The 26655-nt window shown below is 41.7% G+C and overlaps 1 protein-coding gene across 4 annotated transcripts in view; it reads right to left on the reverse strand.

Annotated features, from left to right (window-relative positions):
- SPATS2L (spermatogenesis associated serine rich 2 like) overlaps nt 1-16242 on the reverse strand; it is a 76721-nt gene extending 60479 nt beyond the window's left edge. Inside the window, exon 1 of one of the 4 annotated variants that reach the window (XM_058840171.1) lies at nt 16124-16242. The gene's annotated coding sequence lies outside the window, so the exon portion shown is untranslated. Of the gene's footprint in view, nt 1-15521; nt 15687-16123 lie in introns of those variants that run through there. The other 3 variants (XM_058840173.1, XM_058840174.1, XM_058840172.1) reach the window with 3 other exon arrangements.
- Between the last annotated feature and the right edge of the window lie 10413 nt (nt 16243-26655).

Genomic DNA, 26655 nt, shown 5'->3' on the forward strand with positions numbered 1-26655 from the left:
TTTTTCCTGCATCACACCACCTGCTAAACCCTAGTTTTGATCTTCTTCAACCAAGGCTACAGAGGAGAATCATCTCCAACTTCACTGGAAAACTAAAACCTGGAAAAGTCAAATGGCAAGAGCTTTATAACTTCAAAAAAATATTTTTTCCTCCTGCTTAATGAGTTCTTCTGATAATTTTTGTCCTTTGGAATTTCACAAGAATTGAAGAAGAAAGTGATAGATAATGTCAGAATCCCATTTATTGATGTGGTCAAGAAATACGGTCACTGGTATGAAATTATTCAAGCCAGAATTATAATTATTGCCCCTTGAGAGCTATTATTAAAAATTATTTTAAAAGACAAAAGAACATAAGCAAAAAGTTGAAGTCCAAAGTTCTTGTTTATCATCACCATCAAGTTACAAAGCAGATAGCCAACTGTACACTATATGTAAAATTATAAGCCCTCCCCATTTTACTGGGTGCAGTAAAGATTTGTTCTTTCTAAGCAATACTACATCTATCAAATTTGACCAAATGAGATGTGTTACCTTGAAAAAAAATAATTAACTCAACAGGACATCTTTCCACAGTTTGATCACCTTCCTAAATCACCACTTTGTCTTTACTCAATGGTCCATGACATGTTATCAAACAGTACACAGGAAAAAATGACTCAAGGGCGGAGAAAGGAAATCAAGAGTAAAGGTACAACAGTAAAAAGGAAACTTATTCCACTTATGTATCATCACAGAAAATACTGTTGTTTAATGTGCAAATATTCAAGGTAATTTCCCATGATAATGAAAGGTCAATTCTTGAAGTGATTTTTATTCCCAAACAACAAAAAGACCCTGAAATGGGAAGACATGCTGTCACTGCTTTGCAGGCCTTAGAATACAGACTGAAAAACAGTGGCCCATATTCCTCTGTGGCAGACCCACGGCCAAGGAAGGCCACATGCATGGAGATGACATGATATCCCCTCACAGAACCTTTAACACATTGTCCTCCACTGCAGAGTATGGAGAGGAAAAAGCAGAGCTTTAGATATCACATCACTAAACTGCACATGCACCAGAGCTCCGTAACAAACAACAAAACCAATATAAGACCAAATACCTGCCAGGAATCTGGGCACATCACAGTGCTACAGCCCAGCAGAACATACAAATAAACCAAGCATTTTAATCCCTAACCATCTTGAGCTGTGACTTTTTCAACAGTTCCGTAATCCTACTATTAATGTGATATGTGACAACAGAAGAACCAGACACAAAGTTTAAATCTATTTATTTTCTATAAAACAGCTATTCATTGTGACAGGGCGCTTAATGAACCTAAAGAGCAGAATCAAAGCATAACATGAGCTACGTAACACTACAGATTGGAGTTCTCATTGTACAGGAATCTTTACTCTTCAGAAGAGTAAAACAAGGCCTTTGATCCCTTTTCTTCTGATGTCTAACCCTGACCGCAGCCTTAACCTAGGGATTTCACAACACACACATCACACAGAAGAGCTCAAAAACTCTAACACTGCACTTTTCTAATTCCACTGAAGACCCATGAGCCTTCTAGACCCTAACAACAAACATAACCTGCAATCCCTCCATTCCCAAGTAAATACCCTATACAAATAGGACTGGCACACCTGTGCAAAATACTGTGCTAAATATATCCCATATTGTATATAGTAGCTATAGTAGCACTGCAATTAACTGGAAGTTATCAGTCTGTTAAGAATAGTTTGTTTGGCTTCTGTTTTGGCTTGTTTTTTTGCTTATTTGAAAAAAAAATATTAAAAGCTAGGTTCATAGAGGAATCGGAGGCACAGTGTGCTGAGATGAACGCTGATAACAAAGGAAACACTGGATTACAGATAAGCTAGCTTTCATTTCAGGGTATTTCTTTGATGAGGCCACTGATGGAACATATAGGTGAGAAGAAAATCGGCACAAGGCAGGGGATCCTCTGAATGTTGATATGAATGACTGCAAAGGCTATTTACAGCTTGCTGGTCCACACAGAAAAAAGTGAGATTTTGTTGATGATTATGGTACTTGGGGATTTTTGGCCCTCTTCTGGGTTTTGATTTGGGCCTAGCTAGTGAGTCACATTTTCCTAACTGCCAATGCAGCTGTTTAGCACATGGAAAACAAACCTGTCACAGTCAGACCTTAAGACATCCACTCTCAACCTTATGCCCAACAGAGATTATGAATTCTGATGTAGTCAAAGTAAACCAGGGTTTCTCTTTGTCTGTCACTGCTACACTTCAATACAGTGGTAAGATCCTGTCAGTATCAGTCAATTAGTAACAACAACTTCCAAAGCTGAAATCTGCCTGCCTTTAATCCAAGATGCTCCATTTTGTGCACTGCAGTTTCTAACCCTGGCCAGGGCATGCAGTGCAAAAACACACTCAGCAGGATCCAGCCTTCAGAGGACAGTTCGTATCCACATTTACAACGTGTGCCTCTTACTGCAACAAGAGATGTGTATGACTGTAAAGCAGCATAGGGCTTTCTGTCTAAAACTATCCTCATCTGCTATTTGCCTGAGTTTGTATAGCAAAAGAATCTGTTGGCATTAGGATTGGGAAACAACCAAATAAAAGCTTCAGGACCAAACCACCTCTCATCCTATACCAGATTTCTGTTCAGTGACACAAGTCAGACAATGATATCACAGTTGGGTAAATGATAGGATTCATGTTCAACTGTCTGTAAGCACCTTTATTCTCTCTCCTACCAATGATCTCATTATTTCAGTCTCTTACTCCTCCTAATGTAACATCAGTCAACAATTTATTCCCAAATCATTACAGGCCTAATCCAATTCCTCCTGACAGTACTGGAGCCAGAACAGATCTGTAACACAGACATAGATGAGCCAGATGATACTGGAATTTCAACATCACACCACTGAACACCTGGTATCTCACCAGATGAGAAATCTCTCCACTGTTAGAAGAACTGGACCCACTGGAAGCCCAAAATGGTAAGAGGACTGAATTGCAGGCCCCACTTAAACATGAGTTCTCAGACAATGAACACAGGGCAACACTTACAAGTTCTACTTCATACAAGAATTGATGTCTACTTCATATACATACTATTCTTCTGATAAATGGGGATAGTTTTTTCCACAGCTGGGGGAAAAAAAGCTGTGTTTCACTTGGATATGTTTGTCTTCCCTCAATCTCTGACTCATAGATATCTCTATTTTAGTTTTCTCCATTCTGAAAAACTGAGGGTTTCTGTAACCAACTGTACCATAATGAGGTACGTTGTCTGTGACCTTAGCAGGCTTATGGAAAGCTCTCTTCACTAAGAAACTCATCCACAATTTCCCAAAAATGCGTTATTTTGGGAGTTAACTTCATGAAAAACAACTTAAGCTGCTTTGTTACACAGCAATAGAATGACTGTCTTAAAAGTTATCTAACTCAGCCTGGAAGTGATTAAAAAAAGAGTACCTTTCATTTTACAGAACTCTTTGGTGGAACAGGGATAGCAAGAGAATAGCTACTCAAGACATATATGCTATAATCAAATTCTCAGAGTGTCTGTGGACTTGGTCAAGATCAGCTAACTGAAATTAAGATGAGAATTTTCCCTGAAACACATGAGCCCGCACACTAAAATTATTCCCCTTAAGGGCAGGTGAGGACTTCTGAAGCTACATTTGGAAATATTAAAAAATTGACATGACATCTTTAGCCAAACATAGTTCACTATCATCATTACTAAAGAAAATACTCCCTAACATATTCCAAGCAAAGATTTTCCCGCTCTGCCCTGTCCTAAGGATGCACATAAAGTCTACCTGAAAAGGTATCCCAGTCTGAGCTACCAAGACTGGCTGATGACACAAGCCATAATTTGTGAAGATTCCAGCTTCTGAACTAGACAAGTTTGTGCTGAATCCCAGCAGTTGTTCAATACAAAGCATATTTAAAAGAGAAAGCCTTTGGGAGTAGCTAAGTGGAATACTTGAGGAAAAAAAATGACCATTAAAGAAGCTGCAGAGGATTTACAATTCTGTTTTGTTTGGAGCTGTACAGTAGCCTAGCCCATAAATAGAAACCAGGTGGATTTTCTTTCACATTTGCTTTACTTTCTTTATTTGAGAGTTGTGGGAATTATGGTAACCAAGCAACACCACAAACCTGGAAAGCCCTAGTTAAGACAACTGCTGATACCCTGATGAATCAGGATGTGTTCAGTGCCTAGAGGAGATATGAGATCTCCATTTCTGTTTACTCCAGGGTCCACAAGATTCTAAAGAGAGTGAGGAAAATATTCTGTACAATCTGTGGACTCTCCAAGCCTCAGTGTGAAAACTGCCTCCCAATGAAATGAATTTTGCTACCACTTGGGAATCTACTGTGAGTTTTACTTGCCACTTTTGGAAGGTCAGTCTGTCAGCAGGGCTTCCCCTTACCAAGGCTTGGGAACTCAAAAATACTGGGTCTCAGACTACATAATTGTTAAGAAATTAAAAATTACATCCATGGATTTATTAGAAATATCACTGTGGACCCACACAAATTTGAGTATGTTAATTTACACAGAACACAACCTTGTAACTAAATGTTGATGATAAAAAAAATATAACTAAATTTAAAAAAAAAAAAATCCACAATGTTATTTTCTGGACAGAAAAGCACATCAGAACAACCAAGCATTTTACAGCTTCTGCAATGAACAGCTGAAATAACTCATTTTCCATGCAAGTGCAATCAGCACTATTTTCAAACTGGCACATCCTCCATGTAATCAGTCTTCAGCCTCCCAACAGGAGACAAGCTTCTGAAGGAAGCAATACTTCTTACTTGCCACACTTAAGCAAAATCAGTTGTGCCCTCACTCTGTCAGATGGTTTTTATTCAGCATTTTATAAAACAGTTTTTTAAACTGTTCCAAAACAAAAGTAGACATTTTCTTAATAACAAGGTCAATCTATGTATTTTTGTGCAAACATTTCAAGACATAATCATATTCTGAGAAAGAAAAGTATGCAAATTACACTTTTTAAAAAAAGTTAAAATTATTTGCTTATTCAAATAAGCAGAGACAGAGAAAATATGTCTGAGTGCATATGCTTTAAAGTGAATGAGGGGTTATTTTAGGAGACAATGGGTGACTACTGTGCACAGCCAATGTTTGTGGATCCATCAAGGCTGTGGATACTGAGTTTATGCTGCCATCCAGCAGACAGCACCTTGGTCTCACAGCTAAGACAGTGAGATCAGTACGAAAAGCAAGGCAGCCCAGCTGCAGCAGGTATGTGCTTAAGACACACAGTATGCAGCTATTGGGAGTCACAGAGGGCATTAAAAAGCTCAACCCTGCAAACAGGTTTCAACTTTTCCTCATACTGACATCTAGCTGATTTTGGGTTTCATTGTGCTGTACCCAATATCAATGGTTACAATAAATAAGTATTAAAATCACCAAGAAGTCCCCAAGTAGAGACCACATCTAAAGATGTCCCCTGAAAGTTATATTGGGACACAGACAAAAGGGGGCATCAGGGAACTTGGTCTACTGCCACCATGGCTGGGCTTTTGATAAAACATCACATCACGACTGTGAAAAGCAGAACTGTTTGTCAACACGACATCATGCGCTGAGTGTGCCTTTGCAACAGTGTAAGTGGGTGAGATTCAAAGAATAGAGTACCTCCTGGGAATCTTTTCCGGGAAGTAGCCCAGCAGAGGGATGTACACTCTGCACCACCCATTGGAAGAGGTACTGCATCCTGCTCAGAAAGAAAGCACTGTGCCAGGGCCCAGCATGGCAGCAGCAATGGATCCTCAACTACAATTCCACTTCACTGTTGTTGCCTTGATGTGAGGACAGGAGGAGGATTAAAAACTCCCAGACTATCATCACCTAAGCAGTTTCACACTTCTCTCCTTCCTGACAGTCCTACAAGAGCTGAACACAAGCACAAAGAATATTTGTACAGCACAGAGATTAGACATATAAAACTCCAATCCTTATCCACCTGGAATGGAGAAATAGTCTTGTCTTGTACATTCAGATTCTAAGAGTGGGATCATAATGAACAAAAATAAAGGATGAAATCAATTTACAAATGTAAATATAACTCTAGCCTCTTTTGAAGCTTTAATAGGAAGGAGGAGCAACATTACCCAGGGAATCTTGGTCAGACTCAGCCATGAGTGTAAATGAGATCTCATTCCCATGTGGTATTTCACATCACAAAGGAAAACACAGAGCTCTCACAGCCCTGAGACAGAAGGTTCCATGAAAAAGGAATTTGTTCGTCAATGCAGCCTTTTCATGGGAATGACATACAAATAACAAAATAACACCCAAAGTTTTTAAGCAAATTTCTCACAGTGGAACTTAGACTGTTTCACTGATGATTTAAATTATTTTGGCCTGGGTTTCAGCTGAAATGCTTGCGTCAGTATTTTAGTTATGAAGCAATCTGGGTAAAAGAAAGCAAAAATACAGTGTGGTTTTCTATTCTGCTCCTAAGTTTGGATAAAAGCAAGTAAGTGCTGGTGCAAATCTGGAATGCCTTCAGGGAACTCAGATAAAGCCTTTGTTAAAGCAAACTGGAGTCTGCCTCACTTTATTGGCATAGCATCTTCTATAAGGATCATTTATTCTGAATTCATGTCTGCATTTACTTTCCTAGGAACAAACATGAATTTACTGCTGATACTGAGCCTCAGCAACTGATCTATGACTTGGCACCTCTGCACCAAGTGTCTTTGAGATACCAAGAGTAAAGTTTATTCCAGTAATAACCACTCACCCACAAGCAATGGTCTGAATATTTTATGGTCCACTAAAAAAAGTAACATTCCATTTAATGACAGAAAGTTGTACAGAAAACATTACAACCATGTGGCTAAGCTGCCATCTCTAGCCCAACCTCTGCTTTGTGAATTATCAGCCTTCTGTTTGTTTTAGCTTTGCAAAGTTATAGTACACTGATGTCATTTATTTTTCCATTTTATTTCCCAAGATATTTGCTGCTTCAGTAGAAGAGGGGAGTGGCACACAGTAACTACAACCTATCTTTCTTGCTTCCAAGGTTTCCTAGCTTTCACAGATGGATGTTCATGGTGGGGGCTCTGCTCAACATCATCCATAAATCCAGTCCTCGGTATGAACAACTGAAGCTTTCACTTGTAAGCAAATTCCTCAACATCCACAGCTGCAGATTTCAAACACACACACTGTCTGACCACCTCATGCTTACCTTGATCACCAGTATATTAAATACTAAAATTTTCTCAGCTGCCTCAGGGCATAAGTAGACTTCTAACGAACTACCAAAGTCAATGAACTTGAGAAGCCAGACAAGCAATTCCTGGTGTATGTTCAGGAATACAGCACACTGTAAAAGCTGAGGATTAAAAACAGAATTATCAAATTTGAAAATAAGAGATGATTATTTCTTTTCACAGAGTCACAGATTGGGTAAGGTTGGATGGGACAACAGTAGGTCATCTGGACCGACCTCCCTGCTCCCTGCCGATAGAGCACATTGTGCAGGATTGCATCCAGACAGTTCCTGAATATCTCCAGATATACTGAATACTTCTCTGGGAAACCTGTTCCAGTGCACAGTCACTCCCACAGTGAAGTTCCTCCTTATATTAAGGTGGAACTTTCTGTGGTTGTGTTGCTGGTTGTTTTTTGGACGTAAGGGGTGTTAAACTGTAATCCATGAACAGATATTTCTACCTTTGTATTAACACAGACAGTTAATGATTCATGGCCTGTCTCTTAAGGAGTCCATCTGCTATATTTTCTATTTCAATTAACAGCAGATTCTTTCCCAAAGCTCTGTGATCAGTACTGGAAACTGAAAATGTCCCAAAATGTAGCGCACCAGAGTCCCTGAGGTCCTTTCCAGAAAAAAATCCCAAATAAGGAAAAGGCAAAGCCTTTTATGGAGTCTGGTACCAAATTTGTTTAAAAAGAAAATCCAATGAAACCAGCACACTCAGCAACAGCTCTGGCAAAGCAGCCCTGCTGACAGCTGGTGGCAGCTCCAGCGGTTCCCCATGTCAGCCAGAGGCCTGGAGAAGGAATGCAGCTCTGCAGAAGCCTCGCTCCCATACATGTGGGGAAGCACCCTCAGCACACCCTGACCTTACACACTGACATTTCAAAATGAGTTGTCCTTGCCCAGGTCTTTTGGCACTGCAGAAAAACAGCCCTTGCTATCACATGTTTGACCATTTCCCTCTATTGAACCACTTCTGCAGAGCTGGGCTCTGACTTCACAGCCAGCTCAGTGAGGGTGCACAGCCTGGTAGGTCAAGTTCAGCCCAGAATAAGTACCATACCATGGTACAAAATGTCTTTTTGTCATCAGTAACAGCAATCCTGAGGTTTTTCTTTTTTAATTCATAAAAACATCTAATACAAGGCTAAGCAGCTCTCTAGATGGAAGAAGATATTTTTCACTTAAAATAGTGAACAGTAGTTTAAAGGTGTGCAGTTCAGGTTAACTAATTACATTGCTGCGTTCTTTTAATATGAGGCAACAACGATAAAAACTAACCCTTTTTTGCAGTTTAGTACACCTTGCAACTACAAGATGATCCCTCTTTCATTAAAGAAGTCCCTTGTTACAGCTTAAGAAATCATGTTTTGCTTTTTAACAATTCTCACTAAAATTCTTTGGAAGACACCAACATTCACTCACAGGTTGATGTTTAGAGGATCTGACTGCATTCAGTGTTTCTGGAAATCCAACACTGGGACAACACCTAAAAATTTCTAACATTTTCTCATCTGTAAGTTAATGTACAAAATAATCATGGTTGTATACAGGTTAACTTCAGAGAGAGGAACAGGCATTAAAATGCCAATGTGTCAAACTCATTCCAGAAGCAAAGAAAACACAAACCATCATTCTTTGTCAAGAGATCACAGAATGGGTTGGGTTGGAAGGGACCACAGTGGGTCATCTGCTCCAACCTCCCTGTTCAAGCACGGCCACCCTAGAGCATGTGGCACTGCACAGGATTAGGTCTGGACAGTTCTTGAACATCTCCAGTGAAAGAGACTCTGCGCCCTCTCTGGACAACCTGTTCCAGTGCTTAGTCACTGCACAGTAAAGAAATTCTTCCCCCTGTTCACATGGAACTTCCAACGCCTCAACTTCTGCCCATTGCCTCTGTCCTATTGCTCAGCACAACCAAGAAGAGCCTGCTCCATCCTCTTAGGACTCTCCCTTTAGATATTTATACACATTAATGAGGTCCCCTTTCAGTCACGTCTTCATTGCAATCCTTGTTGTACCCATGGTAGTGCAATTGATGAATTTACACACATAACCATCCCTTGCCAGATTATGCAACAGTAGAATGACTTCCCAGACTGCCAAATCATGGAATCACAGAATGGTTTAGGTTGGAAGGGACCTTAAAGATCACATAGCTCCAACTCCCAAGCCACAAGCAGGAATGTCAATCACCAGATGAGGTAGCCCAGAGCCTCACCCAAACTGGCCTTGAACACCTCCAGGGATGGTATCCACATTCAAACAGCTTTCCTTGTTCAGAACTTCCTTAGTGCTGTAGGTTTATTCTCTTTACTACAATTTTTTACTACAAAACAAAAGTACAACACTTCTTATTATAGAGTACCCTTCATCCTTAAAGACCCTGTGGACTCTGAACCTTCTCACAGAACAGTCAGAAGTTTCAGGACTGAGCACTCAGCGGAACAAACAGCAGCACACTGCTGCAGCCTGCTCCACAGCTGGCTCTCATGTCATATTCTTGGCTAAGGACATAGAACCAAACTCCTACTCACGTCAAAGTTCTGCAAAACTGCCAATACATGTAGAGGTCTGACAGGACCTAAGTTTAAAACATTGCTTCCCCAGAAACTCAGCTACAGGGGATGTAGACTGCACCTGTTTCAGACATGTGAGGGGCTTGCGTTTTTCACAGCAGTAAAAATTTGTGTGGCTACCAGCCATGCGGTGATGCAGACCCAATAACACACAATTTGGATCATCTCGTATCAAAAAGCCCAGTCTTCCTCGCCACCAGGGCTTCTTCCAACCACCACCTTCTGCTCTCTTCACAAGCCTACAGGCACTTTTCTTACATGGCAGCTGCTTTAGTTCATCTGTACTTGCCTCACACTTCAGATCTCTTCAGGGCACCTCCAGCCCCACCTGCACTAGAGCTCTGTGCACCTGACAGCACACGTCTGATATCTTTCTCCTGCTCTTTCCTTACATTTCAGACCTGGCTGCCTTTCTGCTGGCCAGATTAATTATCCAGTCCTTTTTGGCTTCCACTCTGTTTGTATACAACATAATTTGGTTATTGTAGAGGAAGAAACCCTCAAGAATTTTAACGAGCAGTAGGTTTCCTTCTTCTATCATAGTAATAAAGTACATGCAGCACATGGGAGACCTCAGTAGCTGCGGGAACAGATGATGAAGCTTCTTTACACCTTAAAGCTGTGCAGTCTATCCCCACACCATCCCTCATCCAACGTACCCAGCACAAGGACGACAAGCTCCAATTCTAACACCAAAGCACAACATCATGACAGCACCTTCACAAACCAGCCAATTCAAAACAATTTCTAGCCAAAACAAAGTTATAAATGGAAAACAGGAACACAGAAAAGGCAACATTTCATTTAGACCTTGCCCTAAAGGTCACTAAATCAAATTCTACACAGGCTAGTATTACTGCATAAGATAGTTATTCCCTCAGTGACACAGAAAGAAGTCCCATAGTGATGACATTTTGGGACTTGTAGGTTTTCCACTGCTACCACAAACCACAGCTTCTCAACACATTCTGAGAAGTGCCACCACACCCAAATTGCATGTGCAATGGTCTTCTTGCATTTAATTTTACACAGAGAACCATACACAGCACTGTAATTTAGATACTAAAAGGGAATAACTCAAGTGTAGTGCAGAAGAGGAAGCCACAAACTGGATGTGTTGGACAGTACATACTCAAAGCTGGTTTTATATTACTAAGTAATTTAGTCTAAAACAACCATTTGAGTATGTGATTGAGCTTCAAGCCATCCAGAGCCCAAATACTCTTTGTTGGCAGTTGTACCTAACAAATAAGAAAGTTTCAAGTCTTGATCTGCCACTATGAACCACTCTTCTGCAGCAATGAAAGCCAGGTGCAACAGTCAGCATTCAGGCAGACACTCCAGGTTTGAACCTTCAGGGCAAGTACTGTGCACATTTCTAATAAAATTAGCCAAGATCCTGAAGAGCTATCCTGATTTGGAAATGTCTCACGGCACCAACAATATCTTTTGGTGGTGTTCCAGGTAAGACTTGGTCAATCACCATAAATTCTTGCACGGGTTTTACAGAAGGTTGGGCGAACAAACACCACTCCACCTACCCCGAATGCAAGGTGCTTATTTTGAAATGCTGCCAGGCAGGTTGGCTTTACCAGCACAGAAAGATAACTCCGTGAGACTGAGCTGTCAACACAATAGTGGCAGCAGCTTCCCGAATGCCAACTCGAAACACACCCACAACCTTCAAGGAGAGTCACCTTCCAAGAAATCATGCTCACAGCTCCCTTGGCTATGCATAGCACAAACAGATAACATTGCTCAGCTCCACCCAGGACATAAAACAGCAGCAACCCTCTCAAAAATGCAGTTCATGGTAACACCAGGCTTAAGTTACCACTTTAAAAAAAACAACAAAAAACCAAAAAAAAACCCAACCAGACCTTCAGTCAAAGGAAATCAAATAAAACTGTACCAGTTCACACAGGACAAAATCTGTCCCCAACTCTGAGTAACAGCACACTGGCATTCACAAACAGATGAGGCTTCTTTGCCATTTGAACTCACCTTTCCAACACTTGGGAGATTAGATTCGTCAGTAATTTAAATACTGGACACAGTACACTGCCATAGGCATTTTTTTCAGCCAGCAAACCACTCGAGAGAGTACTGAAAGGCCTATTATGAAGGCCAATTGCTATCCTTTTCTTGAATGACCACATGAAAATCAGTGACTGTTCCACAGTGGTTTGAAAGGGCCTTTTGTCTGAAGGAAAGGACACAGAGTCACAAAGTATTGCAGATTCATTTGTAACTCATGGCTTTTGAAGAAACTGCAGAACTTCAGTTAAAAGCAAACCAAGAAAAGAACAAGCTTTGAAAATGTTATGCCACAATCCTTTCCTAGTATGTACATACAGAGCATACTGTCAGCCTCTTTTGTATTATAAAAAGATGGGCTGGCATTCTATATTATTGTTGTTTTACAAGAGAAGCTTAAAACACTTGCAGAGTTTTGACTTTATTCCCAAACACTAATTAGGGTCTGCAGCACTATTGTATAAACAGAAAATCATCAGGAGCTTTTTCTGGTACAACATCTAGTAAAAGTGTAATTGTACTGGGATAATAAGTGCAACCATTGTCACTGATGCTTAATAGTCACTTTAGCAATTGAGCAAATTTGGCATCACCCAAAAAGTATAAGATGGCCAGTTCAAGAAAAAGACTTCTTTTATACTGAGAAACCAGTATTATACTCTAATTTTGAAGTCTGTTTCTGAAGTCACTCACAAAAAACAAAAGTTAATTACAACTGCCAAAAACTTCCCAGAAGAAAAAAATGTTTTACTTCTCCATCTACCCTGATGACACTTCAGTTCCTGGATTTTACATGCAAAGGCACACACACATTCAAAATAGGACTTGCACACATGATTTCATTAGTTTCTGAACAAGCTTCACATGGACAAACCTCCAGCAGGAATAACAGTGGAAGATAAGAACCTAAAACTGATTTCTTCTAACCCACACCCAGAACGAGGGAATTATTGCACTTCCATTCAGAAACAAGAGTTAGAGCTGACAGACTTGTCCTCTTCCCAGTATGTTCCACCCACACGCCATGAAACTAGACAGTCAAAAAGTGTCGGTTTTCACTCCCAACTCCTTGCCACATCCCAAAATTTATATTTCTTGTGCTCCCACAATGGCACCGAAATGAAACAATGTATTTTGTACACACCATTGGTCAAGGTGCTAGTTACATTTAGCTCTTCTGACCACCTTATCAAATTGCATCAGGGGAGGAGCTGCTCCTTGGCATGTTACAAGACCGCACAAGGGCCAAAATTTTGGTCATAAGAAGCAGCCACAATGCCACTCCCATATATATATCGGAAGTAAAAGTCCTGCCATGATAAATACAGCCCCAAGGTAACTACACACACCCTCTCATCTCATGCTCTCCAAAACAAGAGCTTACTGTTCCAAGGACTGTAAAGAGACTCTTGCCAATGCAAAGTAGAAGCTAAACAATGCCGCACATCTTGAAGCTCAAGGTGCTCAAGAACCCACATGGCATAGAGGTGTGATGTGCAAAGCCCTCTGTTAATCTCAGTGAAGTGCAGGACCCAAATTCTTTGATTTACTAATGATATGGAGCACTGCTTTCAAACAACTTTTAACAGGAGAAGGTGCCCAGTCTAAAATAAAGGTACTTCACTACTGTTTCTTTTTATACTACAGGAAGAAAACTGAGAAAGCTGGTGAAGCATCTGAGGAAGGAAGGCAAGAGGAACAGAGAAACTGAAGCATTAGAACAGTGCAGAAAAACAGAGAGAGTAACACCAGACAGGAACCATAATTCTCAAGAGTAACGTGGACAATAAAATCCTTGATATTAGCTACAAATCAACTACAATTAACAGTTAACTGTTATTTTTACTCCCTAGATCTTCGTGCGAAGTCTCACTTCGGTGTTCTGCTCCAAGTCATTACACAGCTTTACTTTTATCCTCCAGTGCACAATGAAAAGTGGAGTTTGACCTTTCCTTTAGATCTGTAAAGCACCACAGCAGATTGCTTTGAGAACATGACTGAGGTGGGGTTTTTATGTATTCTGCATGACTAACATTGCTAACATTGTCTAAAGACATCTGAGAGGTGGCCTCTGAAAACTCACCAGGAAACACAGTCCCTTAGAATGCCAACAGAAGCCATATGTGTGGGTGAAAAGGTACACAAACATAACAGTTTGCAGGGATTAATACCAAATACAGGCTGTCTACAATTGCTGACAGGCACAGGTTTGGTACTTCCATGATTGCTAGAGAAAAACTTGAAGAAAATATAAAACACATTGTAGGCCACTGGAAAGTTTGTACTTTCTCTTAAAAACAGGCCTGAATTAATTTCAGCTCCAGACAAGCATTTCCTTAAGATTTGGGAAACAGCAGGAAAGTGTCCTGACATAGCCTTGTTTCCGTTTCTTTGAGCAAGAAGGACTAGATAAGAATAACTGATCCACATTCAGAATCAAACCTCTCAACACAGAAAGATGCTTGTGTTCAATTTTAGGCTCATTACTGTATGTCAGCCAACACAATTCTCAAGCACATTTCTTCTCAGGCATCTGCCTCAGCCTAAGGACTGTGGAAACAGACCCTTCACTTAAGGATTACCCTGAGGACATTTTGAAGGGTACTTAGTTTAATTCATCTTAATCATAGCATTTTTTTATGCAGTAAATTTCCTGGAGTTGTGACCTTACCTCCTTACACAGTTATACAGCACCTGACACAGTACAAGCCTTATCTTGATTAGTGTCTCATTACATTTAACAGATCCTGCTGTTCTCAAAGGGCCAAACTCCTTCCACTTCCCTAGCACAATTAGTGGGAGAGCACTCACAGCCTAACAGCAGTGTTCAGCTCCAGCGGTTTGTGATGGCGCCTCACTAAATTCATCAACCTGTTCTGACCTGGAAATCATTCTGCATTTGCACGGTTTGACTGCATTCACAGAAACAATTGTGGCAAGGGCACAGTGTCCCACTCACAGCAGCTTAAAGCCTCTAGTTAGTGGCATTCAACAGGTTGCCATCCAGGATTTCTTTCATGGACAGTACAAATACATTTCTAGTTAACCTGATATTCTACATGCAGCAGCCTTTTCCACTTTTGGCGTAGAAAGTTTTTAGTTTACCTCCCTGAATCACCATATTTTGGAAAATACTTTATAACTGCATCAAGACCTCAAAGAAACAGATGAAAAATGCCTCTTGCACACACTGGTCATTCAAATATAAAGGTTAAAAAAAAAATTCCCACTGAAGATCATTAGCTGCCTCGAAGCACATTTTCAAGCTGAAACCAACCAAATCAATCCAGTGGAATGTGACCTGGAATGAAGCAGATGGATTTGTCTGTGGTGCCTCTTGGTTCTCCTAAAGAAAACAAATCTGGCAGTATAAGTGATTCACATCTCCAAGTGATGAGGCTGAGGGTGGGGAAGGAGCTTACACTATTAATTTACAGCTCAACAAAGGAGGCATTGCATTCTGATAGAGAACAGAAGAGTACTGCCAGCTGCCACTGCTTATCAACGAATTCCATACCTACTAATTTTTTTAATGCATAGTAAAAAAGACAACAAAGACTTAAAAAACCCTAAACCAAACACAAAATCAGCAACAACCCCCGCCCCCTCCCATCGTCATCTTGGCGGTCTTTTACCTTGGCAGAGATAAAAAAGAACGCCAAACGGGTGGATTTATGCCGAAACAGCAGCCGAGGCACGGCAAGCTCCGTGCCTACCCTGCGGTGTGGCAGCGCCGGCAGCAGCGTTCTCAGCCGTGCCAGAGCCCCCGGCGGCGGTTCGGGACCGAACGCTCCGCTGGCTCAGCGCGCCGGGCACGGGCGGCTGCGCTCGGCGACACCCGGCTCCCCGGGCGCGCAGTTAATCATTTATGGCCGAGGCTGTTACCGAATAGCCTTGAACAGCCCAGCCCAGCCCAGCCCAGCCCCGCTTGGGCTCCGGAGGCGCCGAACACTGGCGGAGCGGCGGCCGAGGGGGAGCGGCGGCGAGCGGCTCCCGGGCGCTGGCGGAGCGGGTCCCGGCGCACGCCGGGCGGGGTCCAGGGACCGGGGCCGGCCTGGCTGCGGTTCCCGTGCCGCCAGGAGGGGCCCACCCGCAGCCGAGGCTCGGCGCCGGGACCCGAGGCGAAAGAGCAGCGGGTGGGGCGCCGTGGCGGCCGCACCCCTCCCTCCCCGGCACGAAACACCCGGCGGCCCCGCGCAGGTGCCGCTGAGGGGAGGCGGCGGCGGCGGCTCCTTACCTGCTGCGGCCGCGGCGGAGGCCGAGGAGGGGCTGCGGCCGGTGGCGGCCGTGGCACCGCCGCCCTCCCGCGGACACGCCTCGCGCCCCGCCCCGCGCGGCAGCACCGCCCCCGGCCCGCCCCGGGCTGGGCTCGGGGCCGGGGGCGCCGCCGGGCGGGAGCTCCGGGACGGGCCCGCGGCGCTTCCGCAGCGCTGCGCGGGTCCCGGGCTCGCTGCCTGCAGGGCCACAGCGCTTGTGAGGGACGGAGAGCGGCGCCCCGGCCCCAGGGGTTGGCTTCGGCCGCGGGCACATGATTTACGTGTACCCCGCTGCCAAGCACAAATAGAACACCCACAACGCGCAAGGACAGCGCTGGGCCTCCTGTAAGGAACTGTTCACGAACTTCTCCGTAAGTGAAAGTAAACAGGCGACATCAATCACGGCCAGCAAATGAATTTCAGCCTCGAGAAGAGATGACCGAGAGGGGACTTCATTAATGCGTATAAATATTTAAATAGCGGGGGGGATGTGCTAAGAGGATGGATCAGGCTCTTCTCGGTGGTGCTGAGCAATAGGACAAGAGGCACTGAGTAGAAACTGATGTACAGGAAGATCCACGTGAACATGTGAAAGAACTTCTATACTTAACCATGCATGGGAACCAGTTGCCCAAGAGCTGTAGAGTTTCTCTCTCTGGAGATACTCAAGAACCTTCTGAACACAATCCTGTGCCTCGTACTCTGGGATAATCCTGCTTGAGCAGGGAGGTTGGTCTGGATGACCCACTCTGATCCCTTCCAACCTTACCCATTCTGTGATGCTGTAAATCTCTACAAATACTCATGGCAAATAATGAGAATACAAAAATTTACCACAACTTTTTCAGTAGTCACTGTTTTAAAATACCACCTAAAAGATGCAAATAAAATACAGTCAGAATTGTTAACACAAAGATTAAGAAGCAATAAATAACTATCCACTTAAATTTAAACACTAAAATGCAGAGGGACAACCATCTACTTGGAGCAAAAAAACAACCAAACAACCAAAAAAAACCCTCACAACCAAAAACCCCCCAAAATTCCATAAACAACTACAGACTGGATTTAATATCAGCATTGATGTCTTACACTGCTGTAAGCATTTCCCTTAACCCAAACACATATCAGTTCTAATTTTTGTTAGCAATGAGTGCCACAAGTACTGGAAAATCATGGGACTTTCTTGTTCGTACCACACCTCTACTTGACTCCCTCCCCTCAGCCAGGAAATGAACTTTCACCCTCACAGTTTGGAGACAGCACTTGAGCCTTACTGTTTTCAACCAAGGATTCTGACACTGCTGCACTGAAAATCATCCAAGGTGCAATTTATACCGAGAACATATCCGACCCACGCTGCAAAGCGGGCAGAGCCGGCAGCGTTTCCTCCTGGCAGGGAACCACGGCAGTGGGATGGCGCGAGGTTTGCTGTGACAGCAGTGCTCCAGGAAACCTCACTGAGCACCTTCTACTCTAGTCAGGCACGGTGGCTTCCTTGAGTATCTGTCAAATGCACTCGTCCACCTGCTGCAGAAAGCTGGGCATGAATTACATAGTCAATGTTGTGGTGAGGCCACTGTTTGAGAGTTATGTCTGCAATTGGAATCATGTCTTCAAAACTAGTCAGATCTTCAGTAAACACTGGTTTATTTTAAACAACACAACTTGGAATGTCCAGGCTTGTATTTGGCTTGTATTTGTAGGGAGAGTGCTCTTTACAATAATACTAACATTTGTCTGCACCCTGAGCTGTATGATTTTTGCCTGGGAGCTTTGGAAACGATTCTGAAGTTCAGGAGAATGGTGGATTATATTCATAAAACAAGGGTGCCACTGACCTTTCAGCACAAGAGAATTGATGTGAATCAGGGACCTGAGATTCATCCAAAGGAACACAGTGGAGACTCACAGGATGAAAGGCTATAAAGGCTTTACAAATTATATCTGGATGGGGGAGAGCATGGAGAAAGAGAATGTGGGAAAAAGAAGAATGAAAAAAGGATCCTGCTGTTTAGCTCATGCATAAACTGTATGTGCCTAGTCAAAGGTCACTCCTTTTATTTTCTCATTAATTTCAATGACGGTAAATGGTATATGAAGAACAATCTAAAAATAAGAACAGCCAGAAATAGCTTAGGTTTTTTGTGTGACAGTGTGGAAGGAAGAAAAACCTGAACTGAAACTTCATTCCAGATCTTTACTTCTGACTTTTGAAAAAGTAGTGACTTAAAGTTAATTATTTCAGAACTGTAAATCTATTTAGGGAAGTTAAACAAAAATTAAGTGGTCTACTTTTTAATGTATTTTCCAATAAAGTTTTTATACTCTGTGTACACTGAAATTAATTCCTGAGGGTTTTTTTTTTTTTTTTCATCTACTGCTCTTGTGAGAAATGGTGTATATGGACAGTTTTGAGGGGGAGTTTTCTGGGTTCTAAACACCAGTGAAAAAAAACCCCACTAAGTGCTAGGCAGCTGTAAACAAGTAGCAGAGGAATAACAGCTTTGGGAAGCCTTCAGGTCCATGCAAAAGCTGGCACAAGGAAATTGCCATCCACAGCAACTGAAAGTAGAGGCTGAAATGGGAACATAAAAGGGATAATGTATGTTTTGCTGTGGGAGTCACAAATGGCTGCCTCAGACAAATCTTTGGGCAACAGGAGCTCGTCATACAGAGACTGATGGAATGTCTTCCCACTTTTTTTTTTTTTTCTAGGAAATAATGGGCCGATATCTAGAAGGTGATCTCCAGAGAAGGTGACACAGATTCTACAGCAGCATTGAAAGAATTTTAGCATTACTCCACCAGCTTTTTAATTTTTTTGCAGCAAATGTGCAAATCTGCATTGACTTGCACCATATTTGACTGTATGCTGAGCTTACATTTGCAAAAAGAGGACACCAGCTGCCCAGAGTTTAGTTCTCATCTTCTGTTCATGCCAAATAGCAGTATGAACCTTATGGTTAACACATGTTGCAGTGGTTCACTTTCTGTGTAGAGGTTGGTATGTGATAAAGGTAAAACAATAAGCAACAACAATTAACCATCCCAGCTGGAACATTTGGGCTATATTGGAAGTGAGATGACCTGCTCAAAGCAGTAACTTCGGATTTTGCATTAAATCCTTAGGTCACTGTATTTCCTGCACAACCATGGTCATATTTCTGATGTGAACCCAGTCAACTCATTTGATTTCTCTCAGCCTCAGTTTGCCATCTGCAGAAGAAGAAAGGAATTTCCAGACCTCAGTGTATATGACAAAGATTAAGAGATACTCCAGGTGTAACTGTACAATGTAGTAACTTTGGCAGGAAAGGTGTCTGAATGATTTCTTGCTCACTTGCAGCCTCCCTGACTCCATCCTGACACTGTAATTTGTTATTCTATTCAGTTTTTGAAGCCTACCCACCATCCAGGCCACTGAAATGACCTGGGTTAAAAAAAGCACATCACACCCCCCCAGTTCTTTAAAGTTTTTTTTTACTGAGATCCAGTTGTTATTGAAGCTCCAGCAGCTGGTGACCTGTCATGAAAAGGACCTTGAAAAGCAACATGTCATACTCTAACATCAGATAATGAGCTGCAGTAATCCAGAGGGATGTCACAGCACAGCCTTTGTAAAGTCACTGTTTTTGAAGGGGAAAAACACCCCTCACATATGATATGGGTTCAATATCTGGTCCTACTTGATCAGTCTTGGGGCTAGGGATGGAACAGGAGCCAACTGAAAGCAAAGGTAATAGAACAATTACATAGGGATATATTTTATCTGCATTATCTCCTTCAAACACCTACTGCTCCCACAAGACTGACAGACTCCAACACTTTCTTGCATCAGTAACACCACATCCTCTTGGACTGCTCCTTGGCAATCAGTTTTAAAGTACTGCCTGAAGCAGGTCACTGCCGTTTTTCCTGACTACAGATAAGAGACAGTAGCAAAGAAAGAAATGGTGCAGGGAACTTCTTATCTGCAGAAATAAAGAACAGGTTTTCTGAGTCCTGCCCAATGCACTGACTACAAAGCCTCATCTCCTGCTATTTGGTGAGGTCTGTTGACTCCCCAAAGGGACTGTGTGCCACATGCAGCAGCAATAGGAGGCGTGGAGCAGGGAGGAGAGGTGTCTGGAAGGGAGTGAGGTGTGTTTCTCTAAATATGTATTAGTTTGTTGGTTTCAATAACAGAATCAGTGATTAAGAGTTTGTTAATTGGCAACAGATTAAATCAGTTGAAATTCCCCTGGCTCAAAACTCTTTCTGGCTCACAGCAAGGGAAAATTGATTCAACACAAAAATTTGGAAATAAAGTAGTACAGTCACAGTGGTCTGGCAACAGATCTGAGGGTGAAGATATGGAAAACAGCAAATTACATGTTGTGCAGCAGTTGCTAATCTAGGGCATAAATATAACAAGGGTCTTTTAAGCCAGGAGAAGGACTGATAATAACATTTTATCCTGGCTTTTGTTAACAGCAGTTAAAAACTGGAATGTTAGAGGAAATAAGTTCAAAGAGAGGCACCAGAAGTGATTAACAGGAATATATCTTCAGGAGATAGATGCTTACATGTTTGGCTTATGAGAAAGCAGCCAAGCAAAGAAAAGACAGAGGATCCTATCAAGGGACCTGGGTGGAATCCCAAAGAGCATTATATAGAGTGTAAGCATGGAAAGAAGAAAAAAAAATTCATGATAACTATAAAAAATTCTGACAGCCACAGTGGACCAAAACCCTAGAGAGGTTGGCTTCCTACGTGTTATCAGCAGAAACTTATATTCAACATTCTGAAAAAATTTAGAAATAGAAAAGCCTCTCCACTCGCCTGTGTGATCCCAAGCAAAAAAAAATGAAGGACAGCATCTTTTTTTAGCTCTCAAAGCAGGTCAGATTCAGAAAGAATAATTCACAACCCACACATAAGTCAATGGCCATTATGTTTCCTCAGACAAGACCTGAATTTGATTAAATGCTTATGAACATACAGATTATATACTGTGTAAACAAAAATCTGTTTTGCAATGAGATTATTTATATCAAAGATAATTTCAATTGCTTCTCTGAGATCTCACATTTGTTTAAAAATACAAAGTCCCCAAAGGACTGTGACAGAGTTCAATATTCTAAGAAATATTTTTCTTTTTTCTTTTCTCCTTTTTTTTTTTTTTAAGGTTGGCAAAGAGGCTGGTTAAAACCTTCACAGAAACATACAGCTGAAAAAAAGAACCTGAGCATTTTCTGATTCCAGAAACAACACAGCCGTATCTTCTAGTGTCTGATGTTTCAGAGTGAGTGGACTTGAGCAGGGTGGTAAACACTTAAGAATGACTGAAGTTCAAAAACAAACAAAAAGAAGCCTTGAGCTCACTCTTGTAGTAAATGTGAAAAAAGTGAGGGAAAGCTTGGCAAAAATCAGCATAATAGTGGCCTTATTGTTGAATCTGAAAGCTTCATTTCCAATGGTGTCCCTTTTCTGGGAAGCTGCACAACCACTCTGAAAGCACTTTCTATAGAGATGATAAATCTGTGGTGGAGATTTATGCACATTCAGATTAAGTCAGGAAATCAGTAATGAAAAGGATAATTAAATAGAGAGACAAAAACCTAGAAGAAAAATTACCAAAAGCTCCCAAAACAAACACGGCTAACAATACACCATATATATCAGGTCCTGGGATTCTGACTCTGACTTTGCCACCCATTCTTGCTTGAGCAACACACAGGGTGAGCAACCTCATCCTCTTCCTCACTGTGTTTCCCAGGACTCTAGAGAAGGGCAGTCTGCAAAGCAGCAGATTCTGTGTGAGCAAGATGAGGCTCGGTATCTTTGGTCCTCTCTTTCTTTTTGCACAAGCTCTTAATTCATCAATAGGTGGAAAAACATAGGGATAAAAAATTATTCTATACTTATTTATGGAACTGTTTGAGGCCACAGCACTCCTGGTCCTGAGGGAGCATCCAAAAAGGAGGGGAAAGATACAGGGACAACTCTGTCAATCTCAAAAATACCCATCAACAAACAAACAAACAAACGTACAAGCAAAATGTGGTTGGTTGGAAGAGTTACTGAAAATGGCTTGCAGTTCCAGGATAGTGAAGATGGGTTAATGTTCATCTTTTTGAGGAGTTCCATCATGCATTCAGAGTGCTGGTATGCTCTCAGCACTGGAGACAGCTGTGGTGGACTCCTGCCCTGTGGTTGAACTAGACCCTGGGCTAAAGAGGCTACTTTTGCTGTTTAGCTTCAGGCATCCAGCTTGAGTGCCTAAGCCAGCAGCCTCAGGGCCTGGGCTGTCAGGGAGCCGTAGGTGTCCCACTGACCCTGCAGGAGCCTTCAGCCCCATGATCACTAGACTTAGGTGCCTGCAGTAGAACTGTGAACATCCCCAGTACAGTGATGACTTTGTCACAGCGTTACTTGCGTTACTTTCCTGCAGCACCTGCCTGTAAAGAAAACTACCCTCAGAAACCCAGGGGCACTGTGCCACTGTCTGATCTAGCAGCTTTATATTCCAAAAGGGCTTGGGCCACCCCAGAACTTCAGCAACAGAAGAACAGGAAACTTCCATTAGCTGGTAGCACTAGTAGAGTGCTGTCCTCTGCCTGGACTTGATACTGTGAGAAGAAAATCAAGAGTTCGTTAGCTAAATGAGAGCTTTTGAACATTACAGTCTCCATTTTATAGCCAACAGCCCTGTCTTTCTAGGCACAAGTAAGCGAGGGTCTGTGAGAGCAGCTTTTGACAGAGAGGGTACTTCTTCCCTTTTGACTTTCAAAGATGTACAGCCAACTCAAAGTGTTGATGGCAAAGCAAACACACTGACTGAACAAAATTTAGCAAAAAACCACTTCTCTTTTTTATGGCTGTAACTCTAAAACATAAAAACTCAGTACTGAGTCACTTTTCCAGTTTTACATATATGGTGTACAAAAGCTGCAACTCTGTGACAATCTTTAGTTTGTGCACCATGACTTTTAAATTAATTTATTTACTTTCTAAATGTTGTCCCACTTCTCTAAAGTGGATTCAGTCATAGTGTCTGATTAATATCATGTGGGAACTAAAGACAGATGAAAAAATTGACATCTAAAAGATGTGGATCTGCTTCCAAGTTTTGCAGTGCAAGATGATCTGAAACTATTTACAATCCATTCTCTCACACCACTGGACAGAAGAAAAAAGGCTCCACAAAAAGTGTAGCAATTCCAATTTCTGTTATGAGTTCTGTTCTAAGCACTGTGCAAAATGCTACTTCAGCCCCTGCCCTACTCTCCTTTCTGCTATCAAGAATAATTTACAACAGTTTGAACTATTTTCCATGGGGCTGGGTGAGTTTATAGATGACGATTTACTTTCTGCTATTAATATTCCAGGCTCAATTCAATCAAAAATCTCCATGCAAAAAAACACCATGTCATTTACTAACCATATAAATCAAGACAATTTCCATTAAACAGCAAATCTGGTAACAAAGTATTCCACTGCCATTTGGAGATGTAAGGGACTTTCACTGGCACTTACATTGGTGTAAATAAAAAATGCATATAACAGGCAGCCATGCAAAGTAGGGACCACACTCAAGGACTGGCTTTGCATGTGGACATTACTCTGGTCTCCTTCACATCAAAAGTTATCTGCACAAGATAATCCTAGCCAGAAGGAAAAAGCGAGCAAAAGTATTGAGTGCTTTGAAGTGTGGTTTCAAGATCAACATGAAACTTACCTGGGAAGTAATGTAAATAACAAAAGTGGCACATTTAAATTATGATTTAACTACTAACTCAGGAGCCTGGCAGTTGAGATTATGGTCCATACAATGACATGTCTGACGGTATTTGAAAGAAGGGCTCATCAACAGGCAGAAACACATAATCAAGTCGGAAGAAACAATAAATGCAAGTACTGTAGCTTTAGTGTTGTTACACAGCATATAGGGAATTAAAGGAAAGTACTAAAACATAGTAATTACAGAAGAAGCTAAAAGGTATAAACCCCCAAGATTTGATCAATCAGCAGGGTGCTTTAGAAGTCAAATGACCATAACAGAAAATATGTGAGTAATGTGATTCAGAAATTACCAAGGTAACTTAAGGTTTAATATGGAATGATGCCAAACATAGATTTGCTTTATCTCAGAAAAGACTGAAGGGAAGCACAACAGTGTAGAATCCAAATTCCTCAAAAGCAAAAGGAAAGTGCCCCCAGGGCTCTGCACTAGGAAAGCAGCACCTCTGTTTAACAAGGAAAAAGTCCCAGCTCATAAAGTGCCTCACCCATGGATGCATGGGAAAGCTGTGTGAGGACAGAATACAGCCCTCCACCAGGAAACTTACCTTATAGTGGCTGTTGAAAGTTATCCTAAAATTAAAAAAAAAATCTGCTTAAAACAACGCTCTGGCTAAAACAAGAAGAAAATCCATCTAGGTGCAGTGACTTGATTTAATGCACAAAATACAGCCTGCTACTCTCAAAGACCAGAAAGGACAGCTCATGGACTAAGAGAAGAGAGAGATAACATTAAAAAACGTAGAAGACAAAATTGAAAAAAGAGAGATATATAGGCACAGATGCAGTATAAATACCCACCAACTTTGAGGTCATCCTTTGTACAAGTGCCTTACTGCACATCACAGAATTCACACAATACTTCTGTAGTCATGGTCCCCGAATCTTCTAGAATGTAATGAACATGTACCATTTGTGACCCAATTTATTATACAAGAATATAATCCCTTATTAATTATAATTCTTAGGATGGCTTCAAATTTTTATGAGAAAGATTATATTCTATGTCAGAGTACTTCTCCCTGAAGAATACATAAGGAGTTAACTCACACATAGATGGATATTGTTACTTATCAGCACTTCACTGCCATTACCATGGCAGCAAGGCAAAGACCATTTTGTTCTGCCCCATTCTTCCCTCAGAACTGACAGTTCACTTCCAAATACAGAATCTTAACAGAAACTAATGTCTGAGGCCAGATTTTGCATTGTGTCCTGAAAGCTCAATCTGATATGAAGTTTAATGAAAAGGTGGAACAAAAGGCTGTCGTTTCGTAAGGCTAACTGAACATTAGGAGGCTGATTATGCTGTTTGCAGAACAATGTGCATGAAAAGAATCAAACAAAACTCAGATGAAGCATTTTCTGGGCAAAATGTGCCCAAAAAAACTATCTGCATCTTCTTTTGCTGCTCACACACAAGTGCAACAGCGAGCATGTTGCTGCTTGCCTACAGGACACCTATGACTGCCAAGAAGGAACACGTACAGTGAAATTACAATAGGTTCATCAGGAATGTGTGGAAAACGGTAAGTGAAGCACACCAAAGGAGTAGTCAAGAACTTGTAACATGCCAGCCTTCATTACACTTCACATCTGCATATCCAATAGGTTATCAATATTAATAGGACAACTAGTGCAGGAGGAGGCTGCTTGGGCACCAGAATTGCATTTTCTGATTTACTTGGACACTTTAGAGCTTGTCTAAAGAATAAAAAACAAGGGGAAAGAATGCCACAGACAAAATAACTAAGGAATATGATATCTTCTTAACTGGTTCAGGCTCTTTATCTGGCTGCACACAGATCAAATAATTAAGGAGTCACTGACATTAAAAAATTTGTCCACTAATCCCATTCACCAAAGCTTCATGGATAAACAACTCATAGGAGTTCTCCCACCATTCCTGAGTAGAAACACTTGAGAAGAGATATAGAAGGCAGGAGGGCAAGGCTTAGTGAAACAAAAACTGACACAAACAAGCTGGAAAACAACTGGAAGAGAAGGTTGAGAAGACAGAGAGATGTAGGGAAAGCAGAAAGCAGCAAGTCTTACTCTTCTGGACCGGAGGTTCAGAGTGTGTGTGTGAACATCATGAAAGATCCAGATGGTCTTTTCCACCCAACAGTGTAGTTTGCTCGTGTAGGTCCTGGGAGACAGCTACCTGAACAACCTGTTCCCTCTTGTAAAACCTGTCATGTAATCCAAGTTTATCCTGCTGAGCTGACCACAAAATAATGAAGAACTTAGCTGTTCCCCCCCTTATGTCACAAACATTGTATAAACTATGTTTTGTCTACAGCAAAGTAAGAGTTAATATCCGCATAGGAACAGAGGCAGACAAAAAGAAATCAAGAAAGGGGATAGAGTGAAGCTGCAGGCTGCAACAGTTATGCCATTGGATTCCCAGCTTTAAATAAACCCTTTGAAGTAGAACAGGTTTTTTATGTTAAAAGAGCTGCTTTTCAGTCTGCACCACTGTTTACGGTTGCAAAAATTACTCCACTTGAACTCTAAACTGGATATTCAACATTGAAAAAATAGCGGAAAATTTACGTGCAGATCCCCGTCATTCCCATAGCTCCCATGCTACATCCAACACTTCCTAGCTGCAGCAGTATTGAGTCATACAGTTACAGATGACATTGTTTTGCAAGCACAGTTCAAAAACTTTACCTTCATCCCTACAAACCACATGCTGAATGGTATAGCTTCAGAACCGAAAAGT

The sequence above is a fragment of the Poecile atricapillus genome, chromosome 5 (assembly GCF_030490865.1).
Source record: "Poecile atricapillus isolate bPoeAtr1 chromosome 5, bPoeAtr1.hap1, whole genome shotgun sequence".
Lineage (NCBI taxonomy): Eukaryota > Metazoa > Chordata > Aves > Passeriformes > Paridae > Poecile > Poecile atricapillus.